This window comes from Daucus carota, chromosome 9 (genome assembly GCF_001625215.2).
Source record: "Daucus carota subsp. sativus chromosome 9, DH1 v3.0, whole genome shotgun sequence".
Lineage (NCBI taxonomy): Eukaryota > Viridiplantae > Streptophyta > Magnoliopsida > Apiales > Apiaceae > Daucus > Daucus carota.
The window spans coordinates 26477409-26490055 of NC_030389.2; positions in this window are offsets into that span (position 1 = coordinate 26477409).

A 12647-nucleotide genomic window follows, 5' to 3' on the forward strand; every position below is an offset into this window, starting at 1 on the left:
GCAAGCTGAACCTTGATTTTGATTTCAATTAAACTTATACCCATTCCTTTGAGACTGGACAACACAAATCATTTGCTCTGATACTCTTCCATCCTTGAATGACCACACAGTACAAGCCTATATGCTACAATACTTCACCAAATGATACATTGTCTTACCAAATACCTATACTACTCTTTTGAAGAATGTTCACACATATACACCCTAACACTTGAAATTCCTACAAGTTAAACATATTTGAAACCTCAAGCTGTTCTCACTGACATTATTCTCTATACAAAACCTCAGATTAGCTTCACTGTATACTTGATCTTCCTTTCAACCTCAAGACATTCTTCAAACATATTGTGAGGACACTTGAACCCACTTCTGAATTGTCCTTTGATCCTGATATGTATTGCACCACTAATTATCATGATTCTGATTTGTCGATTATGATTCTGTTTTGGTAATATTATTTCTGTTCCAATGGTATTGATTCTGATTGGTTAAGATATTGTTGATTTCATTATATTGTTAAAGAATTGGATGGTTTTATAAATGTGGACCAGATTCGTGGTCAGACCAGATTCGTGGTCATTAGGCCAATGTGTGCCTTGGATCCAGTGATAGAGCTTGGTATGTACCTGGCTCGGGGTTAGTGCGTGACTGATCAGCAGCCTAACCTTGGTTTTTAAATAAAAATGTGAATATCCAATTCTAATCATTGTTTTAAAAAGGGGACTTGATGCCTTGATTCATTCTTATTGATAAATGTTGAACTTCAGTTTATTGTTTATATTACTTGCTGAGCTGTAAGCTCACTCTTGCGATGCCTTATGTTCTTTTCCAGTGAAGAAAGAGACTACTGTTAGCGAAGACCCACAGGCTAGCCATCAAGCTAAGGTATCAGGATGAGTGTTGGGAAGCCTTGCTAGGAGTTGCTGATATTATGAACTTTTGAGTATCTTTTGTGTGTAAGCACTGCGTTTTATGTTGTAAGTTGTAAGATATGGATTGGGATTTGACGTATTGTAATATAACTTAAGTTGTGGCTTGTTTCATACTATAACCTGGAGCGATCCGTGGATGTTTAGGGTCAATGCTTATATTATCATGGTTTACAGGTTTATATTGTTATGTGTGACCCCCAAGTCTATGACCCGGATTTGGAGGGTGTCACAGGTTGGTATCAGAGCTACAGGTTATGAGTCAATGAAACAAGCCTAGATTGTCGGGTTTGGGTAGAGGGATTAAGATTAGAAGCGAGTGATAGGTAGATAGAACGTTGAGAGGTGAGTAATGGTGACTAACAGGTCTTCTTATTATCAGAGATTCTTATGTATGCGTTATCTCATGACTTTCAGGTATTCACAATGTCAGATCCTATTATTCCCCCATATCCCCAGCATTCAGACACCACTGTTAGTGGACCCCCACCCCCTCAGATACCAGAGCCTCGCCCTCCTGTTCCACCCACTTTGGAGGAGGTGTTGGCTGCAGCAGCAGTAGTTCCTCCCAGAGACATAGCCTTGACCTCTCGTGCTAGGCCTTTCATACCTGGACCCCCACCCAGTACTCCCAGTTCCACCCGAGGTTCTTCTGTTCATACCTCCTTTCGTACCGCACAGCACCCTGTTCCTTACCATGAGTATGAGGCGATGGTGATGGAGCGCCAGTATCTTCTTGGGCAGATTAGGGAGTTAGAGCGTGTTATCCAGATGATGGATCCTGGTAGAGCTGAGCGAGAGCTGAGACAGGAGATTGTGACCGTCAGGGAGATCGCAAGGGCAAAGCTTAGTATCGCAGCTGAAGATCAGGGTACCTACGGTGATCTAGTAACGTGGGCTATATGGATGATGCAGGAGCTGGACAAGCTTGGAGGTCCTACTTTTCCTTGGAGTTAGACAGTGTGAAAGGCATATGTTCAGCCTATTTGTAATTAAAGAGGTACCAACTCAACTCTGATAAGAAAGCAAGGTAAATAGCAAGTACTGTTGAAGGAATCCGTACGAAGAACGTCAAGTGATTTATTGAAATTATATGTCTGAAGAATTTCAGGATGATGCTGCACACCACTGGAAGAAGTTCATTAATATGTTCAAGCCTCAGTGTACAAATAATCTTTTGTAGCACGTCCAGAAGTCCAGAAGGTATAAAGTTTTAATACTTTATTTATTCAGAAGATTCCATACTATTGTTACCAATGAAGAAGAACTACGAAGACAAAGAATCGACGAACAAGCCACATCTCAAATGTTTATTTGATAAAGAATATTTAATTCAGCTAGATACAGATGAACCAGACAGTACATTTGTGTGTCAGCTACTTCAATTAAGTATTCTGCATCAACTACAAGTGGCAGTTCAATCAAGACAAAGATCTACAAAGTTTAATCAAGCCTGAAGTCTCTGCTGATGAAGATATACATTTTATAAGTATTTATTTAATTATCTCACTAATCAAAATAATTAAATTAGTTGTATAATTTATTTATTAAATTGATTCATCTTCGAATTAATTTAATTTATGAATTTATATAATTAATATAATTAAGTGGGTAATTATCTAATATTTGTTTAATTATTAAAACTGTTTTAATACATCAAATAGCTCGGTATGACATTATAAAAGAATGTCATACCGTGCTCTGCTACAAGGCTTCCTCTGATTTGTCTGAAAAAGCCATACCGTGGCTGTTTGTGTGAGTAGATCATTCGGTATGACTTTATCTTGATAAGTCATACCGTTTGCTCTCAACAGACATAACCTGGCATGACATGGAATGTCATACCGTGTGCTGTGTTCAGACAAGTCACTGGTATGACTTAATTAAGTCATACCGTGTCATCCATTCAGGCTTTGGCAGTTGTGTGTATGACTTGCATGATTATGACTTAAATAAGTCATACCGAAGTGTTCTACATGGCTTTGGAGGTGTAAGTCATACCGAATGACTTAATGACCAAGTTTAAAATGTCATACCGTGCCTATGCAGTATGACATTGCTTAGTTAAGTCATTCCTTTCTTGTTTTAGGGCATGGCTTTGTGTAACAATGTCATATCTTCCTTTGTAATGTCATTCCTAAGCTTAAAAGTCATTCCTTTCAATGTCATACCTAGTTCAATGTGCTTGCCTATAAATATGGCTTCACTTCTTCATTTCCAAGTGTTCATTGCATTGTAAAAGCTTTCAAGTTGTTTGTAACTTGCAATTGTTATATCCACAGTTTTCTGTGCTTTGATCACTCGATTGTTTTAATCACTAAGTTAGAATACATCCTGTCGAATTTATTCTACGAACTTTAGTGGACATTAAAACGAACCTTATTAATTATATAACGACTTAAAACATTGTTATATTAATTAATTAAAATCTGATTAACAAGTTTAATTCAAATCAGATTATTCCGCCGCGATTTTTAGTGACGATTGTATTCAACCCCCCCCTTCTACAATCGTTTCAGGACCTAACAATTGGCATCAGAGCGGTTGATACCATTTTTCCGTATCAGATCCTATACACACTCTGTAACGTCCAAATATTTTTTATTCGAATTAATTTTATTCCAAAAATTAATTCTGATTTAAAATATTTTTCTTTCAAAAATCCAAATCTCATCCAAACACTATTCACTTCAAATCCTTAAATATGAGTACACAAAAGATCAGTAGCATCAAAATCCCACCGTTCAGCCAGGAACACTTTGGCCTATGGAAGAGGCACATGTTCCTATTCCTCCGCACCGCGAACAGAAAATACATTGGGATTTTAGACAAGGGTGTTACTACTCCGATGAAGGTCATATTAGCACACGAAGAGGATGGTGTGTTGATACCTCATCAGGTCATTCCAAAAGAACTCTCTGAGTACACAGATGAAGAGAGTGATCAGATGAACTTAGATGATGCTCTTCAACTAATCTTGGTTGAATCTCTAAATCCAGTGATGTACAATGCTGTTGTAAATTGTACGAACGCCAAACAAATCTGGGATACATTAGAGATTATCAATGAAGGCTCAGAGGAAGTTAGGGAAAACAAGAAAGAGATACTGATGGCTCAGTATGAACAGTTTGGTTCTCATCCCGGTGAAGGGATTTCAGAAGTATTTATCAGACTTAATAATTTGATAAATAATTTAAATCTAAATGGGAAATTCTACGACAAGAAAGAGGTCAACATGAAGTTTCTCTTAACCCTTCCTGAACATCTGGAACACAGAATCACTGCCATCAGGGAAAGCCGAGATCTGAATGAGATTTCTCTGGAAAGACTCTACGGAGTTTTGAAAACTTATGAACTGGAGCAAGTTCAGAGTAAACAGAGATATGGCTGGGGTAAAACACAGAACCAATCGAGAGCTCTAGTTGTTGAGTCACCTATACCGGAAGAAAAGAAGGATGTTGTTGTTCCTTCTAAAACCACTCAGGAGTTTGTTGTACCTGAGATGGGTCAGACTGCTTCTTCCAGTGGTGACGAAGAGTTCTATACAATGGAAGAGCTGGAACTGTTAGAAGATCAATCTCTATCCCTGTTTGCCAAGAAGTTTGGAAACATGAGATTCCGGAAGAACCCTTCCTATAAATACAAACCTACTGTTAGTAAGTTTCAGAAGGGAGGCTATTCATCTTCAACAAGCAAAGGAGGATACAAGACTGGGATGGTGGACAGAAGTAAATTTAAATGTTTCAACTGTGGTGAACCTGGACACTTTGCAACTGAGTGCAAGCAGCCCAAGGTTCAAGGAAAGAGAAAGGATTCGTATGATGAGCTGAAGCAGAAGTATGATGCACTGGTTAGAAAGCATCATGGTACTTCTGGAAGTCAAAGCTTCAAGAGCAAATCATATCTGGCAGAAGGCAAAAGCTGGGATGATACAGATAGTGATGAAGAGGAGCAGCTAGGGAATGTTGCTTTCATGGCTACTACTGGATCATCTTCACCTCCTCCTGCTGGAAGCTTTCAGGTAGATCCTAAATGCCCTAAACTTTTTATGCAATTAGGACTTGAAAGAGATGATGCTATTAAAAGGTTGAAAGCTGCCAATCTTAAAATTGATACTTTAGTCTTAGATATTCATGCTTATAAAATGAATGAGATGAAAGTATTAAAACCTAAAATAGAACAATTGACTATGGATTTAGGATTTCAATGTGCTAAAGTCAAAGTTCTAGAGAAAGGTGAGATTGCGTTAAGACTTCAGCTAGACGAAGAGAAAGTGAAATGTAAAGCCTTTAAGGATGCCTCCATGATAGTCAAAGAACTTAATGATAAACAAGAGATCAAGAGAACTGTTGGAATAGGCTTTGACTATAACAAATCTGTAGGTAAGGCTAGTAACATTACTCCCTTTAAGAAGAGTGCAAAGGAGAGAGGAATTCCTTTTGTTTTGAAAGATTCCCCTCAACCTTTGTTTAAGGCCTCAGAAGCTGAACCTCTGTTAGAAACTCCTGTTGTCATTAACTATGAACTCAAACAGGAAGACCTTAAAATGAAAGAGAGTAATGAGAAGAAAGATGAGATCCCGACATCACTGAAACCAATCAAAGTGAAAGGCAATGTTAGGTTGCCTAAAGCTGGTTTAGGTGTCAACTCTGAAAGAACCAAATTCAACAAGCCTAATAGTTTTGTGAACAGTAAGAACAGAGATAACAGATGTCATTCTACTGAGAACTTTAAAACTGTTAACAAAGTTAGAGTAGAATCTGTTGACGTTCCTACTGTGATGACTGATATTCCTGTTGCTCCTACTTTTGATGCATGTCATAAATACTGTGGTGTTGATAATTGTATGACTTGTGCTTTCAATTTGATGTCTGCATATTTTAAAAATTTGCATGCTAAAAATGAAAACACATCACCTAGACAACACACAAACAACAAGCATGCTAGATCAAAGACTGCTAGTCCTTCTCACAAGAGAAAGGAGACTTATGTTCCAAAGCCTAAAACCAAGGTTTATAAGGCTGTTGTTAAGGAAGTAAGTTCAGTCAAATCTGAACCAAGTATCAGTCCAAAAGGCTCTGTTGTTACACCTGATAGAAATCAGTTCTTTAAGTTTGCTGGACCCAATCAAGTGTGGGTCCCAAAGAATGTTTAATCAAGTATGTCTTTTGTAGGGTGCCAGTGGAATTGTTCGTGTTACCTGGGTGCTTGACAGTGGAGCGTCAATGCACATGACTGGCAATAAATCCCTGCTGGAGGACATAAGAGAAGGAGCTGGCCCTACAGTCAGTTTTGCTGATAATAGCAAAGGTCGTACTGTGGGATATGGCAAGTACAAAATTGGAAGGATCATCATAGAAGATATTGCAATAGTTGAAGGACTTCAACATAATCTCCTGAGTGTCAGTCAATTCTGTGACAAAGGATATTATGTTCATTTTGAAAAGGAGATATGTATCATTAAACATATCAAGGATAAGCGTCCTTCACTATGTGGCATAAGGAAAGGCAATATATTCGTAGCTGATTTATCTTCAGGACCAGGAAACGAAGTTCATTGTTTCTACGCCAAAGCGTCTGCTGAAGATAGTTGGTTATGGCATAAGAAGCTCTCACACCTCAACTTCAAAACCATGAACTCTCTAGTCAAGAGAGATCTAGTGAGAGGTTTGCCTTCCCTGGAATTCTCATCTGATGATCTTTGTGAAGCTTGTCAGAAAGGAAAAGCGAAGAGAGCATCCCACAAAGGCAAAACCATCAATACCATTACAGATCCACTTCATTTGTTGCATATGGATCTGTTTGGCCCTGTGAATGTTGCATCCATTGATGGAGGAAGATATGCCTTAGTTATTGTGGATGACTTCTCAAAATTTACTTGGGTTTACTTTCTGGTTTCTAAGGATGAAACCCCGTTGACAGTGATTGATCATATAAAGTCAGTTGAATTAGAAAAGGGTGTGCCAGTAAAAGCTGTAAGGTCAGATAATGGCACTGAATTCAAGAATCAAACTCTAATCAACTTTTACTCTGAAAAGGGAATTAGAAGGCAGTATTCAGCACCAAGGACTCCACAGCAGAATGGAGTCGTCGAGAGAAAGAATCGTACACTGATTGAAGCTGCAAGGACTATGATTGCTGAATCAAAGCTTCCACTGTACTTTTGGGCTGAAGCTGTGTCTACTGCCTGCTATACCCAGAATAGAACTTTGATCAACAAGGATCATATGAAAACTCCATTTCATTTGTATAAAGACAAGAAACCATACGTCAAACATCTTCATGTCTTTGGAGCCAAGTGTTTTGTTCTCAAGGATGGTGAAGAGAACTTGAACAAGTTTGAGCCAAAGGCATCTGAAGCAATTTTTGTTGGTTATACAAATAATGCTTATAGAGTTTTTGTAATTGATACTCTGTCAGTGAAAGTTAGTGTCAATGTAACATTTGATGACACTAAACTACCAAGTTTACAATCTGCTGATCCATCTGAATCTCTGAGGTTTGACAACTATCCAGATTCTGATTCAGATGATGATGTGCCACCTGAGGTTGCAACAGGTGATGACAACAATGATAATGATCCAGGCAATGGTGGAGGAAATGGCAATAATGCTGGAGATTCCACTAATGCTAGTGGTGGATCATCAAGTCAACCTGGCAACAGCTCAGGGGGAGCTGGTGGATCAACTAGTCATACACATCAGCCTAATGATGATACTGCTGAATCATCAAGGACACAACTTCCAAGGGAAAGGATTTGGAGCAGAGATCATCCCTTTGATCTGATTATTGGTGATCCTGATGTTGGTGTAAGGACTAGAAGTGCTACGACAAATGAATGTTTATTTTCTGGATTTCTATCTCAACTAGAACCAAAGAAAATAGAAGAAGCACTTGCTGATCCTGATTGGGTTCTTGCCATGCAAGAAGAACTCAATCAATTTGAGAGACAAGAAGTCTGGGCCCTGGTTCCAAGACCAAAAGGAAAATCTACCATTGGAGCTAGATGGGTCTTCCGTAACAAGTTAGATGGTGATGGCATTGTTGTAAGAAACAAAGCCAGACTGGTTGCAAAAGGTTATTCTCAGGAAGAAGGAATTGACTACGATGAAACCTATGCTCCAGTTGCTCGTCTTGAAGCCATCAGAATATTTCTTGCATTTGCTGCACATTCCAACTTCAGAGTTTATCAAATGGATGTGAAAAGTGCATTTCTGAATGGAAAGCTGGAAGAAGAAGTATATCTGGAACAGCCCCCTGGCTTTGAAAATCCAGAATTTGCTGATTTTGTGTACTTCCTATTCAAAGCTGTCTATGGGCTTAAGCAATCACCAAGGACATGGTATGACACCCTCTCTGAATTTTTGATTGAAAATAAATTTACTAGAGGTGTCATAGACAAAACTCTCTTTTACAAATTGCATGATAATGATATGATATTTGTTCAAATATATGTTGATGATATTATATTTGGTTCTACTAACGACAACTTGTGCAAGAGATTTGCTAAGTTAATGCAGAGTAACTATGAGATGAGTATGATGGGTGAACTGTCCTACTTCCTTGGTCTTCAAGTAAGCCAAAAGGAAGATGGAATATTCATTTGCCAATCAAAGTATGTCAGAGATCTTCTAAGAAAGTACAATCTAGAAGACTCTTCTCCGGCAAAGACACCCATGGCCACTGCCACAAAGCTTGACCAGGATAAATCTGGTAAGAAAGTTGATATCACAAGCTATCGAGGTATGATTGGCTCTTTACTTTATCTTACTGCAAGCAGACCAGATATCATGTTTGCAACATGTTTATGTGCTAGGTTTCAAGCTGATCCTAAGGAATCACATCTTATAGCCGTCAAAAGAATCTTTAGATATCTTAAGGGTACACCTGGTTTAGGTATTTGGTACCCTAAGAATACTGGTTTTGACTTAACCGGCTATACAGATTCTGATTATGCAGGTTGCAGGATTGACAAAAAGAGTACGTCTGGAAGTTGTCAATTTCTAGGACGTCGATTGGTTTCCTGGTACAGCAAGAAGCAACACTCAGTGTCTACTTCTACTGCTGAAGCTGAGTACATAGCTGCTGGCAGTTGCTGTGCTCAGATTCTCTGGATCAGAAACCAATTAAATGATTATGGTATTTCTGTCGACAAAATTCCAATATTTTGTGACAACACCAGTGCCATAGCCATTTCAAACAATCCAGTGCAACACTCCAGGACCAAGCACATAGATATCAGGTATCATTTCATTCGAGAACATGTCATGAATGGTACTGTGGTGTTACATTTCGTACCCACAGCTGATCAGATTGCAGACATCTTCACGAAACCACTTGATGAATCCACTTTCTCTAAGTTGGTTTGTGAGCTAGGGATGTTAAATATGCCATGATTCTCTTTGTATATATTTTATATGTATTTTACATATTATTATATATTTTTGTGAATTTTCTGTGTAATTATATCTATTTTATTAGATTTTATATAATTGTTTGTAAATTATCTGATAATTTTATGTGTAATTATGCATGTTCATATCTGTCTCTATAATTTTCTAAGTGCTGCATTCTCCCCTGTAATATTCTCCATGCATTTAGATAATTATATGTATTTATTTTGTATTTTTCAAAATTAATTAAGCATAAATATTTGTTTTTAAGTTAATTCATTTTACTGAATTAAAGTTAAATTCATAAGTATTTATATTTAATTAAAGTTGAATTTTACAAAATATATGTGTAATATTTTATATATTATGTGTATTAGATTTTTGATTAATGTGCAAAAGGTTTTATTGTTTCAAAAATAATCAAAAATCATATTTTGTATTTCGTTTTTATATATATATAATCTGTTTTGTAGCTCGGTATGACATTTTTAGATAATGTCATACCGGCTGGCTTACTGCATACACCTCTCAAACGGTATGACATTTTGAATATGTCATACCGAATTAACATTCGGCCTTATGTGGTTATGCGGTATGACTTTTCGGAAATGCCATACCGAACATCCCAGAATGGCATTCTAGGAAACTCGGTATGACATTACCTTAGAAAGTCATACCGACTTTACAAAACCCATATGACTTAACTCATGTAAGTCATACCTTACTCTAACTTCATCTTCTTCACACCTGTTACACGCATATACACACGACATTGTTCCAAGCTTCGAGTTTTTCAAGTTTTTGCTTCAAATAACTTGCTGGTTACTTATTTCAAGCCTAAAGAGCTTGCTGGTTACTGATTAATCAAGGAAACAAGTCGAATCGCTGCCCATTTTTCGCTGAGTTTCGAACCGAGTTCGACCGAGTCAAGGCGTTTCTGACCGATTCTTAACGATTTGTGACCGGGTTTGTAACTATTTGGCCGTGGATTATCAATACTGATCAAGTTGTAGTGGATTGGGTGCACTGATTTTGAAACCCCTTTTCTTGGAATTCGAATTTAGGGTTTCCATAGCTTAATTTGGGGATTTTTGTACTAAGTGGAGCTTAAGACTTTGTTTGGGGACCTTACTTAGCCATTTTAAATTAAATTAAGTTTTAATTCGAATTTAACCCTTTAATTCGAATTATTAATTAATTTAATTAATTGATATTTAATTATTAATTGAAATTTGTGAGAAATTTGAAAATTATTGTTTTATTTGAAAAAAATTCTCACTTAATTCAATTTGTAATTTTAAAAATGGCCGGTCGTTTTGTTATCGAGGAGACTAATTTAAATGGATTTTTCGACCCCGAGGCCAGTTTGGCTCGTTTTAGACCGTGGGTCCGATTTCTGAATAGCCAGTCGCTCGTCAGCACTGCTATTACAGCTCATGCAGATCTCCAGATACAGCCTATTCAGGACTTCTACACGACAGCCCTGAACACTACTTTGTTGGATAATCATCGGATTTCTGGAGATGTACACAGAGGACGTACGATTACTGTCAGCACTGATGATGTTAATAGGGTTTTGGGGTTTCCCAGGGATAATTTTGTTGAACTCCCTACCGAAGCTGAACTCTCCAATTTCTTCGAGACAATCTTATATCAGGGAGAGATCAATTTACCTAGAATGTTGAAAGGCAATCTGAAGCCTGAGTGGGATCTTTTCTTCGACACTTTGGCTAAAGTGTTTGCTCCGACCACTCGCAAGAACTTTAATGTGATAACCTCGCTGCTTCAGAAGATTGGGTTCAGCATTGTTTATAATCGTCGGATTAACTTTGGAAAGCTTATCCTTCAAGCCATTCTTTCCAAGTTAGGGCCCCTAAGGAACAGATCTGTTGAACAGAACGCGAAGGTTGCATGCTTTTATCCTCGCTTCATCATGTTGTTTCTGAATGACAAGATGACTGACGCTGAGAAGGAACACTACTCCAACTCTCCTGTGGCACAAGTTCCTCGTGCCTGCACCAAACTTATGACTCAGTTGGATAACAAGAATAAATTTGCTAATGTTCCACTAATCACCACTCCTCACTTGCTCCAAATGTTCAATGCTCCTCTTCAACCATATCAAATGCAAGTGGCTCATCCACCTCAACCTCAACAACAACAGCAGCAGCAGCAACAGCTTCAAGAACCTCAACCCCTACAGACTCAACAACCTACACTTCAACATCAACAACAACTTCTACAACAACAACAACAGCAGCATTCACCTCAACAATCTCAAGAAGCACAATCTTCACACCACTCATCCAACCAATCATCATATCACTCCCCCATCCTTCAAACAGAACAATCTAACCCTTCATTTGAAGATCAAACTTTGGTTTATGATCTCTTCGAGCATCAACCATCTTCATCTGAACCTCTCCCACACCAAACACAATCCCAAATCATCCCACAAACACAATCTACCTCACAACCCCTACCCTCTGACTCTCCTATCAACCCAGAGCTGCAGTCCTTTCGTCAGGACCTACAGGTAGCTCAGGTACTTTCTAACTTATCATCTAATTTTAATGTTGATACGTCAGATTATCGTTGTGATCTTGTTTGTGACATGGATTTTGTTTTCCAGCCTACCAGCAATGAACCTGAAAACACACAGGTTCATAACCTAGCTGAAGATTCTCTTCAACAAATATTCGTTTCTCCAAACACATCAACCAACACTTCAATGCAACCTGTTCGTAAAGTTGCGAGGAAACGGAGTTCGAGTAGTTTGATGAATAAACCCACAGCTCTGTCTCCCTCAAAGAAGCAACGGGTGGAAACCTTGGAGACACCTGTAGCCTCATCTGTACCTTCCCAACAAGGCTCAGATTTTGATATGGCAGATAAGCAGTCTCTGGACCCATTCTCTCTACAGGATGTGGCCATTGAAATTGACCGTCCGGCCGCGGTAACTTGTACAGAGTCATGCACTGCGCTAGCACTCACGCTAGTGCCAACCCAAACAGATACACAGGTTACTATGTTTACTGAGTGCACAGATTTTCAAAATCAATGTCTTATTTATGAAAACTTTGCTGATCTCCCTTTCTTTTCTGATCAGGCGGAACTTGGCAGCGTGCAAGTTAATCTGCCCTCACAGGCTTCCGGAGGACAATTTGTTCCTCCACTACCTTTGAACCCATCTCAGGGGACATTGGTAGTATATACAGGTACAGCGGGAAGAGTGAATGAACAGAGTGATGTAAGGCAAACACCGAGCGATACACATGCACGTGAGGCTAGTGAAACAGCTTTGAGTGTACGTGAGGTGAGTGCA